Source organism: Carassius gibelio, chromosome A21 (genome assembly GCF_023724105.1).
Source record: "Carassius gibelio isolate Cgi1373 ecotype wild population from Czech Republic chromosome A21, carGib1.2-hapl.c, whole genome shotgun sequence".
Classification (NCBI taxonomy): Eukaryota; Metazoa; Chordata; class Actinopteri; order Cypriniformes; family Cyprinidae; genus Carassius; species Carassius gibelio.
Genome location: NC_068391.1, coordinates 22,899,765 through 22,918,710, shown reverse-complemented (window position 1 = coordinate 22,918,710; position 18,946 = coordinate 22,899,765). Strand labels below are relative to the sequence as shown.

General features: G+C 37.1%; 1 pseudogene; it reads left to right on the top strand.

Moving 5' to 3' along the window:
• Positions 1 to 485: 485 nt before the first annotated feature.
• LOC127941387 (uncharacterized) overlaps positions 486 to 18,946 on the top strand; it is a 122,841-nt pseudogene continuing 104,380 nt past the window's right edge.

Here is an 18,946-nt window from a genome sequence, read left to right as displayed (position 1 = left end):
GTGGACCTAAAGAAAGCAATATACTGTAGCCTACTGTAGATTCGTAGGAGCTGTCGTGTGTATCTGCGTCTGTGCGTTTATCTTTTTAGAGTGAGTTTACTTAAAAACAGTGATTGTATCCTCTCGTCGCTGGAAAATATAATGTAGCGATTCAGTATTTAAACTGTATTTAATAAAAGTCGTGGGGCAGCGTTGACAAGTTTATTTTCTGGATTTGTGAACTGCAAGATTTCCGATATGTGTGTGTGTCAGTAAGCAAGGCATTAATACAGAACGATATAATTAAAGGCAATGCACACCAGTATTTTTAGATTCGTTTATTCATTTTATTTATTTATACGTTGTGTGTGTGTATATGTTTTAATAGCCTAAATTATTAATAGAACCCCATTCCTTTTTATTTTTTATGGCATTTAACTCAAAATTTCACATGCTTCTTCAGTACATGGTTAACTATGGCTTGAGGCCACTGAATCTTGACAGCTGGCGGTTCCGGCGCATGCGCAGAGCAGTCACAGAGAGGAAGCGCGACAGAGCAATGACGAGCTGCGGCTGATGTCCCCTGACACAATTATGTCTGTCTCGCCACCGCCAGTTTCTCTAAGGTATCCGTTTACCGGAGCCTGAATGGCGTTGGTAACTGTGCAGCGGTCGCCTACTCCAAGCGCAACACCCAGTCCGTGCGTTTCGGTAAGTGACTCGCATCTTTTGCTTCGACACCTACTGCCTCTGTAGGTTTGAGTTCATTTCCGCTGTTTCCTATAGTCCGTTTGTCCTCAGACGCTATAGAAATACGCATGCGTGAAATATAGACTAGGAATAACAATATTGCTCATATGGTCCAACAAATATCTGGCGAGCATGAGACATGGGCTGTATTTCAGTCGTAGACAATGTCTGGTAACGTTAAATCTACCGGTTGTTTGCAGTGGCATGCCACAGCTAGGAGGTGTTTTGTGATAATTGTTCAAATGACTCCAAAGACTATGACTCAAAAGCTCCCTTTTGAGACTGTATCAGACAGTTTAAAGTCATATGCGGATTTACGGAATATGATGATGACAATTTCAAACGAAAGTCGTTTTAGAACTAGGAAGTATACACAACTTTCCCCCTTAAAAGTTGTTCTAGTCATACATGGTCATAGTAAACAGTAGGATAGTGAAATGGGATAAATCTCTGAAACTAGATTGCATAGGAGGAGAAAGCATTGTTGATTAAAGTAAGTAAAGCAAGGGTAAAAAAAAAAAAAAAACCCTTAACGATTCCCTTGTCAGGCACCCCACTATATATTTTCCATCTATTATTTTTATTTAAATTTTATTTTACCATCAAGCCATTATTAACCATTATTATATTTATAATTCTGAAGAGATATTCAGTTTATTTCAGATTTATTTAAATTCAGACAGTTATTCAATTTTAATTATCATTTCCCACCAGCCTTTAGGTGGCAGGATGAATACACTCCTGAACAAAATCTTAAGACCAGGGGATGCTTGCAAATTTTACACATTTCGCACTAGTGGATCATAACCGGGTTGTAAGTGCTGCTTCAAAATGCCAATAGAAGAAACAGGAGCAAGAGACAAAAAATAGAGAGTAGGCAATTTATTGAAAACTGCATTTAAAGTCAAACAGGCTGTTCATCAGCTGATCAAAAGTTTAAGACCATAGCCCAAAAATAAACTCACAACAGAACTGTTACCACTACAGAGTTGTATGATATAAGTGTTTTCTATTCAGTTGCTGAAACTGCAGCCATGATGGTGCTGGTAAAATCTGGGTCTCTATTACACCACACAGATAAACCATCCTCAGCATCGGAACTGTCCCTCCCATTACATCACTTGTGGTTTTGGCGATTTTGAAATGCGGAAGTTACATTTTCTCACAATAAAAAACTCCAGAAGCTGTAAGTAGCTTATTTTTAAGTATATTTTAAAACATAAATTGTTCCTCAACCCTCTACGCACACCTTTGGCAATATAATCGACATTGGCTAGTAATTTTTTCAGTTTACTCGCCAGACTGATATACTATTTTACACACACACACACACACACACACACACATGATTCCAATCAGCTTATCTCTGTAAAATGTCACAGCTTCTTAAAAAGTCAGTCAAGCATTATATTATGATATATAGCTTTAGTGATTAAAACCTGGTAACCATGTATGAATGCATATTTCTAATTTTAACTGAACTTAAGACTGGTGGTAATGCTTAAGATATTGATGGTCATTCAGGGTTTCTGTAAAAAGAAATTTTTTTTTGTATAGTAATAGATCATATTAATCATTATTAAAAGATAATACTAATACTAATTCTACTACCATATTAACAATATACAATGCACTACTGAGTTGCTGAGTTCATGAATATTAATCACGTTGTCTGCTGATTTGCTGAAATCAAACCAGGGATGGTAATAGACAGCGCCAGCCAATGAAATTGCAAGCTCCGCCCACTACTGGAGAAACCGGCTTTTTTTCTGCTTGTTCCAAATAGCCAAATAATTCTAAATGAACTTCATTGTTTTGACAGGAAAATACAACAAAGAATATAGTTTACATGTAGCGCGTCGATTCAGCGTGATAAGACTCTCGCTCTCTCTCTTTGCATGTGTGGGAAACAGCACTATCAGCAAAGCAACGGCGAGTTGTGCGCCTTCACACAGTTTAGAGTTTACAGAGCGTCAAATACAGGTGTGCTGTGCGTCCATTGAGATGAACTGAAAAAGAACCGATCCCTTGATGGAGAGTGAAACTCTGAAGCGCTCAGTCAGTGTTCAGCGAGTGAAAATGTGCTAATCTTATAATAGCCTCGAACACACACACTGGTGAGTAATATCTAAGAATTTATTAGCGAATGGCTAATGATAGACATCATTTAGTCGCCCAGAGTAAAATTTAGTCGCATATTAAGGCTGCACGATTAATCGCATGCAATAGTCATGTGTGTCTCGTTAGTAAAGCCGGTTCTGTGATTAGCGGTAAATGTCCATCACCTGCTTTCAAATGGAAAGGCACTTTAGAGACTTTTCGCTGTGAACATATTAAAGGGTTAGTTCACCCAGATGGCAACATTATGTAATTAATAACTCACCCTCATGTTGTTTCAAACCCGTAAGACCTCCTTTTATCTTTGGGACACAGTTTAAGATATTTTAGATTTAGTCCGAGATAGTGGTGGAAATTATGATTCTTTCTAGTGATTCGTTCATTTTCAGTTCGTTCACCAAAATGATTCGTTCAGAATCGTTCACTGATTCGTTCAGTGACCATTTCTTCGTATTACACAAAATAAGCCAGCAGATGGCAAAAAAAAGTGTATTATGTTGTTATGTATTAAGTCAACGAACGTATTCACTTGTTGCAAAAACTGATCTGGCTTTATTAAAATGTGTGTATAATCGCATTCAATATATAAAGTCTAATTAAGTTGTTCAGATGAACAAAGCACAAGGGTTTCTTGCCTAAATAGCATTTTAATTGTTTGGTCAGACAGTTTGTATATTATATATTCACATTCATCAATCGTGGATTAAACGTGGAGTTGCTAAATATCAAAACAAGCGTATGTGCACAATACAGTACTCATAACTGCGCTTTGCTTTTTTGCGAGATTGACATGCTAAATGGCAGACTGACCCGGTTTACTCTCATTCATTTCGTTCACGAACGAGATAAGCTATGTACCAGTTCATTTCATTCACGAACGACATGTATCCGTTCATTCAGCTCGTTCATGAATGACGTGTGCCAGTTCAGTCATTTCATTCACAAACGAGATTTACTAAATCATTCAACTCGTGCACGAACGACATGTGCTTTGCCGATTGAGAAACGTGATTGGTAAACGGTTTGCCAGAATATACCCTGACCATCAGGTCAGTCATTTCATTCACGAACGAGATGTATCATTCAACTCGTGCACGAACGACATGTGTGCCAGTTCAGTCATTTCATTCACGAACGCTATGTATCAGCTCATTCAACTCATTCACGAACGACATGGGTACCAGTTCAGTCATTTCGTTCACGAACGATAAGATCTCTAGATCTAGTTCAGACTCATATGAAACTCGTTCATTGAAGGGCGTATTCGTTCACTACATTCAACAAATCAAATACTCTGTCACATCTCATACTCGAAGGCTATTGGCTCGAGGTTGAGTAATTCTTTGACAGGATGAAACAGTTGTTACCCGGTTCACTGAGCTGCGCATGCGCTGCTTATAGCGCCGCGCTGCTGTGGAGGGAGGAACTTCACTGAACGAGAAATATGAGTCAGTGGATTACGTGAACGAGAACGATTCGTTCACCTAAAAGATTCGTTCAAAAAGAACGATTCGTTCACGAACGACACATCACTAGTCCGAGAGCTCTCAGTCACTCCATTGAAGCTGTGTGTACGGTATACTGTCCATGTCCAGAAAGGAAATAAAATCATCATCAAAGTAGTCCATGTGACATCAGAGGGTCAGTTAGAATTTTTTGAAGCATTGAAAATACATTTTGGTCCAAAAATAGCAAAAACTACGGCTTTATTCAGCATTGTCTTCTCTTCCGTGTCTGTTTTGAGAGAGAGTTCAAAACAAAGCAGTCTGGATATCTGGTTCGCGAACAAATCATTCAGTTCAACAAATCGAACTGAATCGTTTTAAACGGTTCGCATCTCTAATACGCATTAATCCACAAATGACTTAAGCTGTTAACTTTTTTAATGTGGCTGACACCCCCTATGAGTTCAAACAAACCAATATCCCGGAGTAATGCATGCACTCAAACAGTACACTGACTGAACTGCTGTGAAGAGAGAACTGAAGATGAACACTGAGCCAAGCCAGATAACGAACAACAGACTGACTCATTCACGAGTCAAGAACCGTTTCTCGAATGACACGTGAACAAATTTGACAAAAAGCACGCAAAATGCAGGTGAGGCTATATCTCGACAACGGTTTGGCATATTGAGACCAAACTTGGTGTGTGTTATAATAACCATGACCCGAAACTACCTGCAGTGTTTTGCAAAAGCGCCAACTAGTGGTCAGGAGATAAGAAAAAAATGATAACTTCTGAATGGTTTGGCCAAAAATCACACAACTGTTCTCTTTAGATTCAGTGAGTCATGTCGAGTCGAATGATATCCAGATTTTGAATTATGTTTTAAAATGCTGTATTTTTTTAACTCATTATTGTATCGTTACGAAAATAATTCGGCTAAAATATTCCACTCCATGTTGTGGTCAAGAGTTTAGGGTTGTAGCTATTGAATATTTTAGTAATCAAGGATTCTACCAAAAATTCCATCGATTAATCGATAAACGTTTTTGCTTAATTAAAGTGCAATATTAATTATACAAGAGAAAATACGAATCCTGGGTCTCTTAAAATGAACAAATAAGTTTCCTTTTTAAGAAAATATTTATTTGTATTTTTTAAATGCATAGAATACAATGCATACATCAAAAATAAACATTTAATTATTACCCATTGTTTCTCTGTCTGTATTTGTGCTGTGAACAATGACAATAAAGTTGACAGATGAATTAAGTGCATAATGCCATTCAGTTGGGTTTTTAAATAAAGCATTTTCTGAGATGCACATTAAACACACAAAAAATTATTTTAATTTATCTTTAAATTATTGAAAATTAAGCAAACTTAACTTTTTGGTAAACAAAGGGAATTTACTATTAAGAATAAAACATAGAAGAAATTAGAGGTCGACCGATATATCACTCGGTCGATATATCGGGCCGATATTTGTCTTTTTTTTTTATATATCGGCATCGGCCAATATCCGTGTTTAGTAGCGCCGATTTAAAGTCAGGCACGTCGGCGGGCAGCCCCGTGTTATTGTTGCAGTGGAAAGTGCTGCTGCGCATGTGAAGGACCCCAAGCCAAAACTTTTGGTAGATTCAACAACAGTCCTGGGAGATAAAGGTAGTCACAGAATTTCACTTTGTAAATGGAGTGGAGAAGTTGGCAATGCAGTGTGATTGAGGGCTCTGTTACTCCGCCCCACTCACAGACAGCAGCGTGCACGGAGAGACAGCTGTCCTGGAGCTGCCCAGAACGGTCAATGACATTTGTTCGGAAGCATGGTTTGATGCAGACAATAGCCATGTTTCCATCCAACTCATTTGCATTTAAGGATATAAATATTTGATCATTTCTATGATCGATCGATGTTTAAATTAACGATCAATTAATAACCTTAATACTGCAATATGCGTCTGCAGCGGTATTATTATTATGTGCAAAGCCACTTGAAAAAAAAGCTTTCTCACCCGAATTAAAGGTGTTTTAGTCTGAATAAAATTCTAGTAGCAGGACTGTAAAATGAATAGATGTGATTATGATTATTTGATAAAATGAAGAGAGTGCGCCATACGTTTTAGATCATTTTACTAGGGATCGACCGATATGCATTTTTCAGGGCCGATACCGATTATTACAGATCAAGGAGACCGATAACCGATATTTTGAACCGATATGTGTCTAGTGTAAAAATGAAAATTAATGTCAAAATTAAGAATAAAAAGAACTCTGACAAAGATTCTCTTTAAATTATTTTAACACGTTTAATTCTGAGAACTGTTCATAATAACAACATTAATATTAATAATAACAACAAACATAAAAAGTGCTGGGTAGGGCTGGGATAAACGATTTTTTTTTTTTAACGATTAATCTAGCGATTATTTTTCCGATGCATCGATTAATCTAACGATTCATTTTTTCAGACCGATTCGATTTCGATTATCTCCCCATTAATTGACTACTAACAATTTATACATGTTGATTTACATATCTGAATGAAAAAAAACATGAATTCCTTAACATTGCTGTTGATGGCCCTTTATCTTCAAGTAGCATTTTGAGCACTGTCACACAGGGAATGATGCTGGATGCAGATGAGTTATTGTAGCTCACTTCTAGTGTCACTTCCTCAATTGGGATGAGTGTTTCAATCAAATTGGACACAATGTCCCACTGGTAGGCAGTTGGACATGTAAAACCGCCATGTTCCCCAGAGTAGACATTAAAGGGGGTATTCCAAAAATACCTCTTCCGGTTTGTCACAAGTTTTGGAAAGTTTTTTTCGAGTATGGGTCTGTGTGACGTTAGATGGAGTGGAATTTCCTTATATGGGACCTAAGGGCACTTAGGTCCCGGAAGAGCGCGTGCTCCCGAGACATTCACTGATCAGAGCAGAAACATTCACTGATCAGAGCGAGAGACCGAATTGTCACAAAAGAAGTGTGTTTTCAACCCTGCACAGATTACCAAAAAAAAAAAAACAGCATTAAAGGGACACTAAGTAGGAATTACTCCCATCTAGTGGTAAAATAGTATTTTGCATTCAAACTAATTTTGCTCTCCAGCGCCTCGCTTTTTCAAATGCGCGTTGCATCTACGGTAGGCGATATGTACCAAAAAGCTTTGACGGGATGTCTTCTAATAGCACTTCGTCGTGTTTTCCTTCAGGTGAACAGGTGTGTTATTTCAAACAAACAGCAACATGACCATAAACAAACGAATGTTACAGTATGAATTACCGACTGTGGAAAACATGAAATATTGTAATTAGTAGTTATGTCTTCTTTATTCGTTATATTTTCTGAATAATGTGCATTGTTAGATATAAAAAAAAATATTGTAATATAGATTGTAACACTGACTTACCTGTCGAGAAGAAAACTGGCCACTTCAGCGTCTCTTTTGAAATCTTTATCCAGCATTAGCTCTTTCCACCTAGAAAAAGCTTCCCCGACATTAACTCTTGTTTTCTGTAATCTACGGTCACGTTTCCTTTTACGTTCTATTTTTGACTGTTTTGGCGACGATGTTTTCTTCTCCTGTGGCGCGGCATATGTATGGTCCATAATAAGAATGCAATCCAGACTTTTAAACTTGCCGGTGCAGTTTCAAGCGCCTCTCACTGCTCTGCACCTGCGTTTCTGGCTCTGACCGAAAACGCGTTGTGGAAACGCGTTGGCTTAGTACTTTTAGTCCCTCTCTGCTATTATAGTTTTGCAAGATGGCGGAACTACATGGAAGCCTCCGTCGACCTACCCGTCTGGTGTATAAAAAGATAATAAATTCTTCATTTACGAGGATTAGTTTAAACATTGGCATAGGTATTTGTACACCATTGAGGGCATATTTATGAATAAAAATATTGATTTTAGATAATAAAATACCTAAAAAGTTACTTATTGTCCCTTTAAGGGACCAGTGGATGGAGTTTATTTTTACAGAGCATCAACGGAGTTGTGCAAGTGTTTGTGTTTGTTCCCTGCATTTTGAAGATGCTTGTTTTACAAACAAGGCCCAGTTTGATGCCGGATTTGCACATCGTTTATTTCTTAAGGATAATGCAGTTCCAATGAAAAAGGGTCACGATCGTGTGTTGGAACCGCAGACGTGAGTAAAACTGCTTCAAATATCTCTGTGTTGTTAACTTAGCTATTGGCACGTAAGCACATCAAGTAAACAACATGCGATGTTGTCATCAAACTGCACTTTCCACATGTACAGCTTAAAAAAAAAAAAGACGACATAAAGTGGAACTTAGTCATTTTCCAAAACCGCTAAGCAAATATATACATTTCAATACATACCAAATAGAGACGTCGTTGCTGATGCTGCTCTTGTTAAATTTCAGCCTCTGGATCTGATTCTGGATCATAAATATACGGCTGAATCTGACTGTTAGCCATGGTTTGTTTTGGATGTTTTTTTCCAACTTAATCCAGGGACTGCCTGGATTAAGTTGTGTTCTGGTAGGCCAAGGAACCTCTGGATGTTTCTCAGATGCTGCTTGGCCAAGATGAAATGTTGGAAATGAGTGACACATTTCTTTAGCAAGGCAATCACATCTATCACAATTCTTTGGCTAGCCAAACCATTGTTCACAACCAGCTGCAACGTATGTGCTGTGCAGCTAAGGTCCGAAATATCGGCAAACCTCAAACCCTTCACCATGTTTGCGCCATTGTCACGCGGGACCAGAGCTACACGGTCTTTGGTAATTTCCCATTCCTCCAGCATGTGCAGGAATGTGTCTCTGATGTATTCCCCAGAATGATATCCGTACATCACTCTCGTATTTAAAACAACCTGCCTTCTGTTCCATTCATTGTCAATGAAATGACGTGAGGCTCATCATTGACTCTGTTGATCCTGACCAGCAATCTGTTGTAAAAGAGAGTGAGAATCCAGCCTTCTCTGGCTGGATTAGGGCTTTAATCTTGCTTACAACCTTTTCATAGATTTCTGGCGGCTTCTCAGTGCGATAATACTTGTCACTTTTTAGTGCATATCGTGGTTCTGCCACATCCATGAGTCGCTTAAAGCCAATGTCAGAGACCATTGTGAATGGTTGGTTGTCAGAAATGATCATTTCTGTGATCAGTTTGTCCATTTGTTTTGATCTGTCATCCAGATTTGTCCATTTTTTTTGTTTCTGAAAAATGTCATCTATTGTAGGCTGACATGTGGATGTTGCTCCCTGCTCAGATTCAGCTTTGTTTGATTGGGCAGATTTATACAAGTCATTGTGATGAATTCTAAGATGGGACCACAGGTTTGAAGTATTGGCACTTTTTGCCACTGTACCACCCATACTGACAACATTTTTACATGTATTGTACACTGCCTGCCCTGGTGTTGGTTAAGTGTAGTACTCCCACACTGCACTTCTAAATGTTGTCTTCTTCTGTGAATGCATCTACAATGAGGGTAAGATAAAGAGAGAGTTAAAAGTGGGACCACAGTATGCTTCATGATTAAGCCTATGGATATTTTACTGCAGCTAAACAGCTTAGGGAAAGAGAAGTATTGGCATCAATAATTTACATGTTAGAAATGCGCAATAGCTTAACCTCTCATAATTATTTTCTGATGACTAAAACATAGCCTAAAATAATAGAAGTGACTACTCAATTAATAGTCTAATGCACATCAATGGATTAACTAAAAAAGCACACACATACACACACACGTGTATATATATATATGTGTGTGTGTGTGTGTGTGTGTGTGTGTGTGTGTTATATTTAGCATTTTATTTGCAACCCAGAATTTCATTAAAATCACACACATCCCATATTGTTATAGTGTTTTTTTTTTCATTTTTGATGTCTAAAATTTTTGTTTGACTATTTATCACGGTGATACAAACTAGGAAGTATACAGGACAGCGTCATCCAGAAACGTGCAATGTGAGATTATTGACAATGTACGTTATTAGCATAGGGTTATTAGTCAAATGAGAGATCGCGGCCGTGGAGATAACTAAATTAGGAATGGGGAGCTTGCGTAGCGTCAGGGCGTCAGAGCTCGCGCTTGATGCCCTTTCAGCTTTTCAAAATTGCATAATGGTAATTCTGAATTTGTATGATAAATTATTTTGCAATCATGTTAGAATAAAGCAATATTTCTCCAAATATGCGCAATTTTTTTGACTAAGAGCCCTAACGGAACGGACGCTGTTCAGTAAAGCTATGTGAACAACACAAAAAAAACCCGCAGCAGACATGAGCGAATTCATTCGTGTTGATAATCTATTCACAATATAACGTTAAGTTGGCCGAATGGTGAGAGAAGTAGGTTTTAGTTTCACTATCTCAGCACTGATGTGATGATCCGTTAAAGCATATCACTGCAATGACAGACATTGACCGGGAATTCACAGCATAATAACGGTGCCTGTCATCATAAATCGATTATATTTAGGTGTTTTGCAACTTCAGTGTAGTGATTTATTGTAGAGCCCGACCGATATGGATTTTTAGGGGCCAATACCGATATTAACTCGAAAAGAGCCGACTTATAAGCCGATATTTTGATTTTAAAAATAATCTGGATATTAGACCCATTTCCTATAAACTGCACGTACACAACATTCAATAGCAAAATATCTGCCTGTTCTATGTATGTGTGCTGTATAAACCATTTTCCAGAAGGGATTATGTAAAAAAAAAAAAAGCCTTAGATTACAGTCTCAATGACTAAACAATTGCACATCAAAAGTATATAATTTTTAATGATCAAAAAACATTCTGGTTTTAAACATTTAAAACTTTTACTTTCTTCCAGTTGAAGCTGGTTTTAACAGTCTGTGTGTGTACTGTAAATAAATTATAATACTAAAGTTAAAGTATTTTTAGAAGTAGTCCCACACTTTGCTGCTACATCATTCACCTTTTTGAGCCATCTGTAGGCGGAAAGAGAGACAGAGAAAGAATAAGCATGTGTATTAATAATATCACCATGTATCATTACTCATGTCATCATTAGAATTAGAACTATAACTAGAATTAAAAGTTAGTGAACTAACTTTGATGTTGGCTTGGCCATCTTGGCCATGGGGCAAAAGAGCCACAGTACTTGTGTGCCGAACATTCTTGAGTTGCCCCGCTGCAAAAATAATAATAATACCATAAAAAAATACACCTGCAACAGTCTTTTTCCATGGTCCCTTGCTGTTTTCTTTTTTTAATAAAAAGCCTAGGCTATGATAACAGCTACCACAGGGTTGTCTAGCTGATGCGAAATAAGTCATGCAAAAACCATAATCTCCTAAATACCATTCAATTTGATCTTATTTTAATAGTACTGACAACATATTTTAAGTTATCACACATTACTGAAAAATTAAAGAAGGGACACTATATATACAGTAGTATACTTCGGCGAGTCAAGAGCTAAACAAAAAGTCCTGTTTCATTACAAAATACTGTAACTTTTATAAACTTTATACTATCACCACAAAATTTTAATTAATATTTATTAAAAAATTAATATTTCATAAAACTGAAACTTAAATATATTATTTCTATAGGCTAAACAAAACAGAAAAGAAAAAGGACTAAATAATAAGGCTGAATAAGCTGATCTATAGCATGTTAAATGGTGGTTGCCTGTCTATGAATGGTACACCCCTCTAAGCTCACAGAAGTGGTTTGACCCAAGTCCTCAGCAGCCAATGACATTGACCTGTTCAAACTGATTTTTAACGAGTACTTCATGTGTATTTCACGTGTATTTAACGTGTATTTAGCACGTGAAATACACGTTAAATACGCGCTGATTTTTCACGGGTAAACAACACGTATTTAGCGCGTTAAATAATATTGGATATAATATCGGAGTAATATAGTATATTAAGAAGCTCTTAAAAAAATATATAAATGAATTTACCATGTTGTGCAGCGCCGATAAATAAATAATATTAAATACGTGTTGTCTACGCATGAAATACACGTATTTAACGTGTTGTTGATGCGTTAAAATTCATGTGTATTTGACCCTCTTGGCCTTCCATACACATTAGATATAATGAAGGGAGACGTGGAAAAAGGACATCGCATTGTTTTGATATGGATTACTTTATCACAGAATATTTGTTCGGCAGCACTTGTTTAGTTTAAAAGTAGACATGTCAAGCTTTCTATAGATATATCTCTCATGTCTCTTCGTTGAGTATTCATGGAGTTACAGTTCATTTTAATGACGTGTTTGTAAATGAAGATCAGCGCAGACCAAGGCTGCAGACAGCACACCTTGTTTGTTATCTTTATTTTATAAGTGCACAAAGTTTTGTTGTTATTATGTTTGCATCCAAAAAATAGACCCTTTACAGATTCGATTGATGTATTGCTCTCATCTGTACGATTAAAACTGAAAGTGTAATTTAAGTAATTTTTGGGGTTATCAGGAGAAAATGACTCAAAACGTGTATATGCGTTAATCGACTCCAGAGTTAAAAGGCTATCGTCGTGACTTTTTTTTTCCTTCCAGTATTCATAAGCGGTCTCACGCTGTCAAATTATATTTCATTTTGCACACATAAACAGCTCAAAAACAACTGAATTCTGCTCTTGTTGTGTTCTAATGGTTGGATTAGTGCATTCGCTGTGATATTATCTTTGGAAGCCCTTAAAAAATGCTGATGAAGCGCTCATTTCTCTCTCGACTTTCTCTCTGTTCTTTGGCCAGAGACATAATTATCTTGGCTTGGCAACAAGCCAACATACTGTTATGCTATTTAAACTTATTTTTATTTGTATTATTATTATTATTCTGAGACTGAATTCCAAACGCTCCTCCTCCTAGGGTTTTAAAGCCACAAGCCCCAAAATCGGCAGACACCTGCGGGATAGAGCGGTGCTGGTTGCTATAATCTTTTCAGACTGATCAGACTTAAAGTTTTTTTTTTATAAATTTTTTTTATGTACAAATTCATTACCCATAGACTTACATTGTCTGAGAAAAATTGCGCCCCTACAGTTGCAATACCGATCTAGGTTTAATTTCACTTTTAAATCGGTCAAAAATACAGTAAATAATACAATTTCCCTTAAACTGACAAGCTAAACCAACATATCTGATTATTACAGGGGTCAGGGCTCATTAATAATTGATTTCTGGGCAGAGAGCAGTCAGAAAAACGAGAGAAGAATCACGGCTGGTCAGCTCAGGCATTGTCTCCACGGAGCTCACAACGAGCCAATTTATTCTTATTTAAGACCTTTTAAAGCGGCGATTGCACGCAATCCACACGTTAGAACACACCAAGAGCTAAATTCAGATGTTTCTGAACTGTTTAAAGTAATAACATGATATATTCGCGGCAGCCAACTGCCCGCGAGCTCGCGATGTATTTCTCTAAACACTTGAAGTCCACAGAGAATTCACAGCCTTTCACATTAAAACACTGCAGCGAAACGGCACAAAACAATTAGAAGAATATATTATACATATGAAAATGAGTGTTTATATGTGCTTGTGAGATTTTATCTGTCAGGCTGAACGTCACATCAATTGCTATCCATCGTCACAACATGGTAAAGTCATTTATATATATTTTTAAGAGCTTCTTAAAATATTAATGCACACAATCCACTCATTAGAACAAAACAAGAGCAAAATCCAGGTGTTTGTTGAGCCGTGCAAAACGAAATATCATTTGACATCGAGGGAAAAAAGTCACATGACAGCAGCGTTTCTAGGCGAGATCAGATAAATAAATACATATTTCATTCACACTGCCAAGCTAAACCAACATATGTTACCGGATCGGATCTCATTAATAAATTATGTCTCAGGCCAAAGAACCGAGAGAAAGACGAGAGAGAAATGAGCGCTTCATGAGCAGCCCTTGCAGCGTGATACAGCTTATGAATACTGGAAGGAAAAAAAGTCACAACAGCCTTTTAAATTAAAACAGTGCAGCGAATCAACACAAAACAATTCTAAGAATATATTATAGAGATCAAAATGAGTGCTTGTGTGATTTTTTTTTTTTGTGTCTTAGGTGAAAATAACATCCATTAGTGCAAAATAATAAATCCGTATTATGAGTGCAAAATAATAAATCCGTATTATGCCACATTTTGAATAGAAATTCACCACTCATTCATATTCAGTTATGTCAGCAGCGGTTTATTTGTGTTCACATAGACCCACTGAACAGCGTCAATAAGGATTTATAGACCAAAGATGCATATCTGCGGAGATATATGGATATATTTACTGATGTTTACTTCATATTTCTTCAGACAGAATCGTCATTTCTATTCATTTTCCACTGATTTACGCGATCTGATGATCAACAGCCTCTCCCAGCGATCTGTGTGCAGTGGTGTGAGCTCATGCTGTGTGTCACTCAAGGTGCATTCTATTCGACAGGGTTCCTACTCAGTGTTCACTGCTCCCTACTCCCTGAGCACGGTATATCAGTTGAAGTGGACTTCACTGACAATAACTGCTCATTTGGAATGCCCTGCAAACGTCATCAAAGAAAGTCAACAATGGGGTAGCGCAAATTATGATATAACATAAATATATAGGACTACATTCATATATAATTTTTTATTTACAATCACATTTAAAATATATACACTATACAATAAAAAAGAAAAAACATTGAGTACTATATAATGAAAAACGTATGTTTATTATACACTTTAATTGACTATTGCTGCTATTACCTGACTATTAATAGAATTGAAGCCCTTGTAACAACAATGAGTTTTACAGAATAATTAACTCAAATGATATATAGGGAATTTGAATAATTAATCAGGAATATGACTAATTTATATCTCAGATGACAGTTACATTAAATTTGATTGATTATGAAAAATACCTCAATTGCCTATACCAATAAATAATCACAGGGCACTGTAATTTACTCATTAATATGTCAATATTCCATTCTCCATATCAATTGTTGTGATATGCCTTACTGTAAATTACTGCAAATCAAACAGTGGTTTGTCCAGCAAACCAGACTGACCTATCAATTTCCAATAAAGTTATCACTTATTATAATTCAAGGAAAAATATTCTCTGGCCATGAAAACATTATCCTATCCTTATGATAAATTTAGTTTCTAAATTTAAAGCTTGTAGCTAAAGATCAGACATCTCAGTGACTCGTAATGTAAGTGGGGTGGAGTCCAAGCCAATCGTCAGTATATGGGTTTTTAATAAATCAACTAGTAATACATCAAACTACAAATCACACAGAGTAAATATGCGTACGACAATACAAACAGTAAGCTTTATACAAGACATAACGGAATCCAAATAAAAGAGAGAGAGAAAGAGAGAGAGAGAGAGAGAAAAAAGAATGAGATCACATAAGGAGCTCAGGTATGGAAATCATAGTCAGTAACTTTTGGAAGCCAACAACAATCAGATCATAGCAACAATTTAAAGCAGCATTTAAATCTCCATAGAGAAAGATACTTGCATGGCCCAGTGTGCGTGGCGTGAGATCGGCGTCGCGCGTGTGAGCTTTGCGCGATGTTCCTTTTGAAAACAGCGTGCGTGGTCCTGGAGGCCATGTGACACTCGTGCACGCAGCGCTGGTTCTTGGCATGAGCGTGGAGCACGTGGTCCTTTGTTCTGTCCTCGCACGGTATTTGAAAGGTTCAACAAACAATGTCCCAGAATTCGTCTTCCTTGTGTGGAGAGGCGAATAGTTGAATGAACTTAGTAAAGAAAAGAAAAGAAACAACAAAAACGAAAGCTTCCAAAGGAGCCATTAAAATGGCTTTTTCTCTCAGCCCCTGTGCTGAGGGGGGCTTCCTAAGGCCGCGCGGAAGCAGCGCTGGTCGCACAGGAGAGCAGCGTGTCCGAGGACCAAGAACGAGAAGAAGAGAGGAAGAGAGGCGGACCTTGTTCGGTCGTTCTTATGGCTTGAGATGGTCCCCGCCTCTTTTCACGTGAACAGCCAATGAACGTCCGCGATCTGAAGCGGAGGGAAAAGTTCCTTTGTCTCTGTGGAGACAACCCCCTGATGATTTAGGGCTTCTCCGAATTCATCGGGGAGTTCTAGCAACACTTTAATTCCAGATTAAATACATTTTTCATTACTTTGCTCTAGATAAATGGGTCGGTCAAAGCATGACGATCACAAAGATACTAAACATAATATATATAAGTGATCAAAACATGAAGTTACATTCAAATGCAGAATTACACATATTTAAAGATTTGATTAACACATGACAACACTGCAGATAGTCCCAATTTATATGGGAAACCTCTAATGCACCGCAAAAACAATAATATACACATTAAGACTACATTTGAGTACATTTTACCATTCTCTTGTAAGGATTAGGTTTCCTGTCCTGTGTAGTCCTGTGTGGTCGTAAAATTTTACGAGCTGCAAGGGACTGGGGGTTGTAGTCCATGGCTCTCTTTGAGAAAGTTGGTGAGGAGAAACAATTCCAATTTATACGCTAGAAAAATTATAATCCTCGCATAACAAGGATTAACCATGGTACACACAAAACATATTCAAAATACATATTAATAAGGACTTACAAAAGTAAGGAACTTTACGAAAGGTTTCCTTTGTCTCCAGTGTGTTTGAGGAATTTGGGGGGGTTTTCAGGTCTCCTTTGAGGCTCGCATGGGTATCGTAAATACTTTAAGTCCAGCCCGGCTGGCGCCAGGCCAGGCACTTGGTCCAAAGATGTTTCATTTGTATGCCTGGACTTAACACATGAATCGATGACCCGCATATCTGTTACACCCTGCTGTAACTGTAATGCAAATATGAAAATAAAATTTTATTTGGTTAACTGTGTGTGTGTGTGTGTGTGTGTATATATATATATATATATATATATATATATATATATATATATATATATATATATATATATATATATATATATATATATATATAATGTATGTGTGTGTGTGTTTTTAATAAATGGTCATAATATAATTGCATAGCGGTCTCGTGCGCCTTCTTACGCGCACAGCCATATAGTAAACACTGAGGTAAATAAAGGAAAATAAAGAAAAATGGTAGAGCCTCATCTGCTTCTAGTCGCTTTTACATTATCATACCTTTTTACAATCCGTAATGAATATGAATGAAGACAGCGAAGACGGCCGTTCTGACCGGTGATGACGTGCTGCGCGCAATGACAGTTGGGGGATAATCCCTCTCCACTTCCTGTGAAGTGATGTATCGATGTTCCCTTATTCCCTGTGCCATGCGCAGTGCCCTTCGAACTGAACATGTTCGCTCCCTTCGGATTGGAATCTCACTTAAGATGGCGGAATACCCTTTGAAGTCCACTTCGCAGTACACTTACGGTCGAATGGAACGCACCTTCAGACTCCGATTGGTCCTTCGCCATGTCAGTCTTAGAGTGTCATATTCGGACACCGCCACATCGTGTCACATGCTTCCTGTAAACTTCCTGGTTCATATCTAACCATAACACTTAAACACCTCTGTACGCACGAAATATTCAAATAATAAACCCGCGATTACGTTAGTAAAACTTGGTATGAGATTTTCTTGAGATCTGGGGCGTTTTTATAAAAAAATCGAAAATGTACATCGGAAATGCTAACTTGTGCAACGATAAAAAAGGCTACAAATAGCATATTTTTACAATAGTAAACGACCAAATTCCACCCCTGATCGCTAAATGAAGTTATTACAAACACTCGATCGGTGTTTAAAGTATTTAGTAAAATTGTACTAATAATTTAATAAACTGTCTGATGTAGCTTGATGCTAACGTTAGCTCTAATGCTACTAATAGAAGGTGCATTTCTTCATAATGCATTTCTGTCACAATAATTTTTATAGTAAGACTTTTGATAAATAAGTGCTAAATGCAAACTGAGGCTAAGTGAGATAGCAGTTTAGTGGACTGTAAAGCTTGAAATAACCACAACAAAGGCTGATAAAGGTGTAATAAAAGCAAAAGAACAATGATAGAAGAATAATGCGGATAATGTTTCATACCTCCCGGAGGTTCGAAAGACTCATTTGGTGAGAACAATACAATCATGAAACGGGGAGTTTTCAAAGCCAAAACACATACAGAGAGCAAAGGAATGATTGCATGTGAGATTTTACAGAGATGACAAGTGCCATAAATCTATTTGTTTAGCCTTCTCTAAAAACACACTTGACATGGCCTTAGAAAATATTTCATAAAATTCACAGTTTTACAGATTAGATTTTAGATTTTCATATGAAGCTTTGGTAGACTTTTGGCTTTAGCTACACTGTGTTGCTAAACTCATATCCTACATCAACATTTTTTTAAAATACATTTAAAAAATATGTTTTTAATATTTTTATTTTTGTTTTTATGTTTGAGCTTATATATCTCTATTATCATAACAGTCTGAGTGATTATGATTCCTGAACAGTAAACTTTGAAGTGTCAGCTTTGTGGACAAATGTTGATTATGTATCTAGTCAGAAAGAATCATGAGCAAAAACATTTTTATTTTGGGTATGTCATTTCTGTTTCCATGCCAAAAATGGGGGGTAACTGGTAAGGGGTTTTAAAAGAGACTGCATTTACCTGCTGCTTTTAGTAAATTAATTTTAATGGGAAATGAAGGCCACATTGCTTATGTTGTC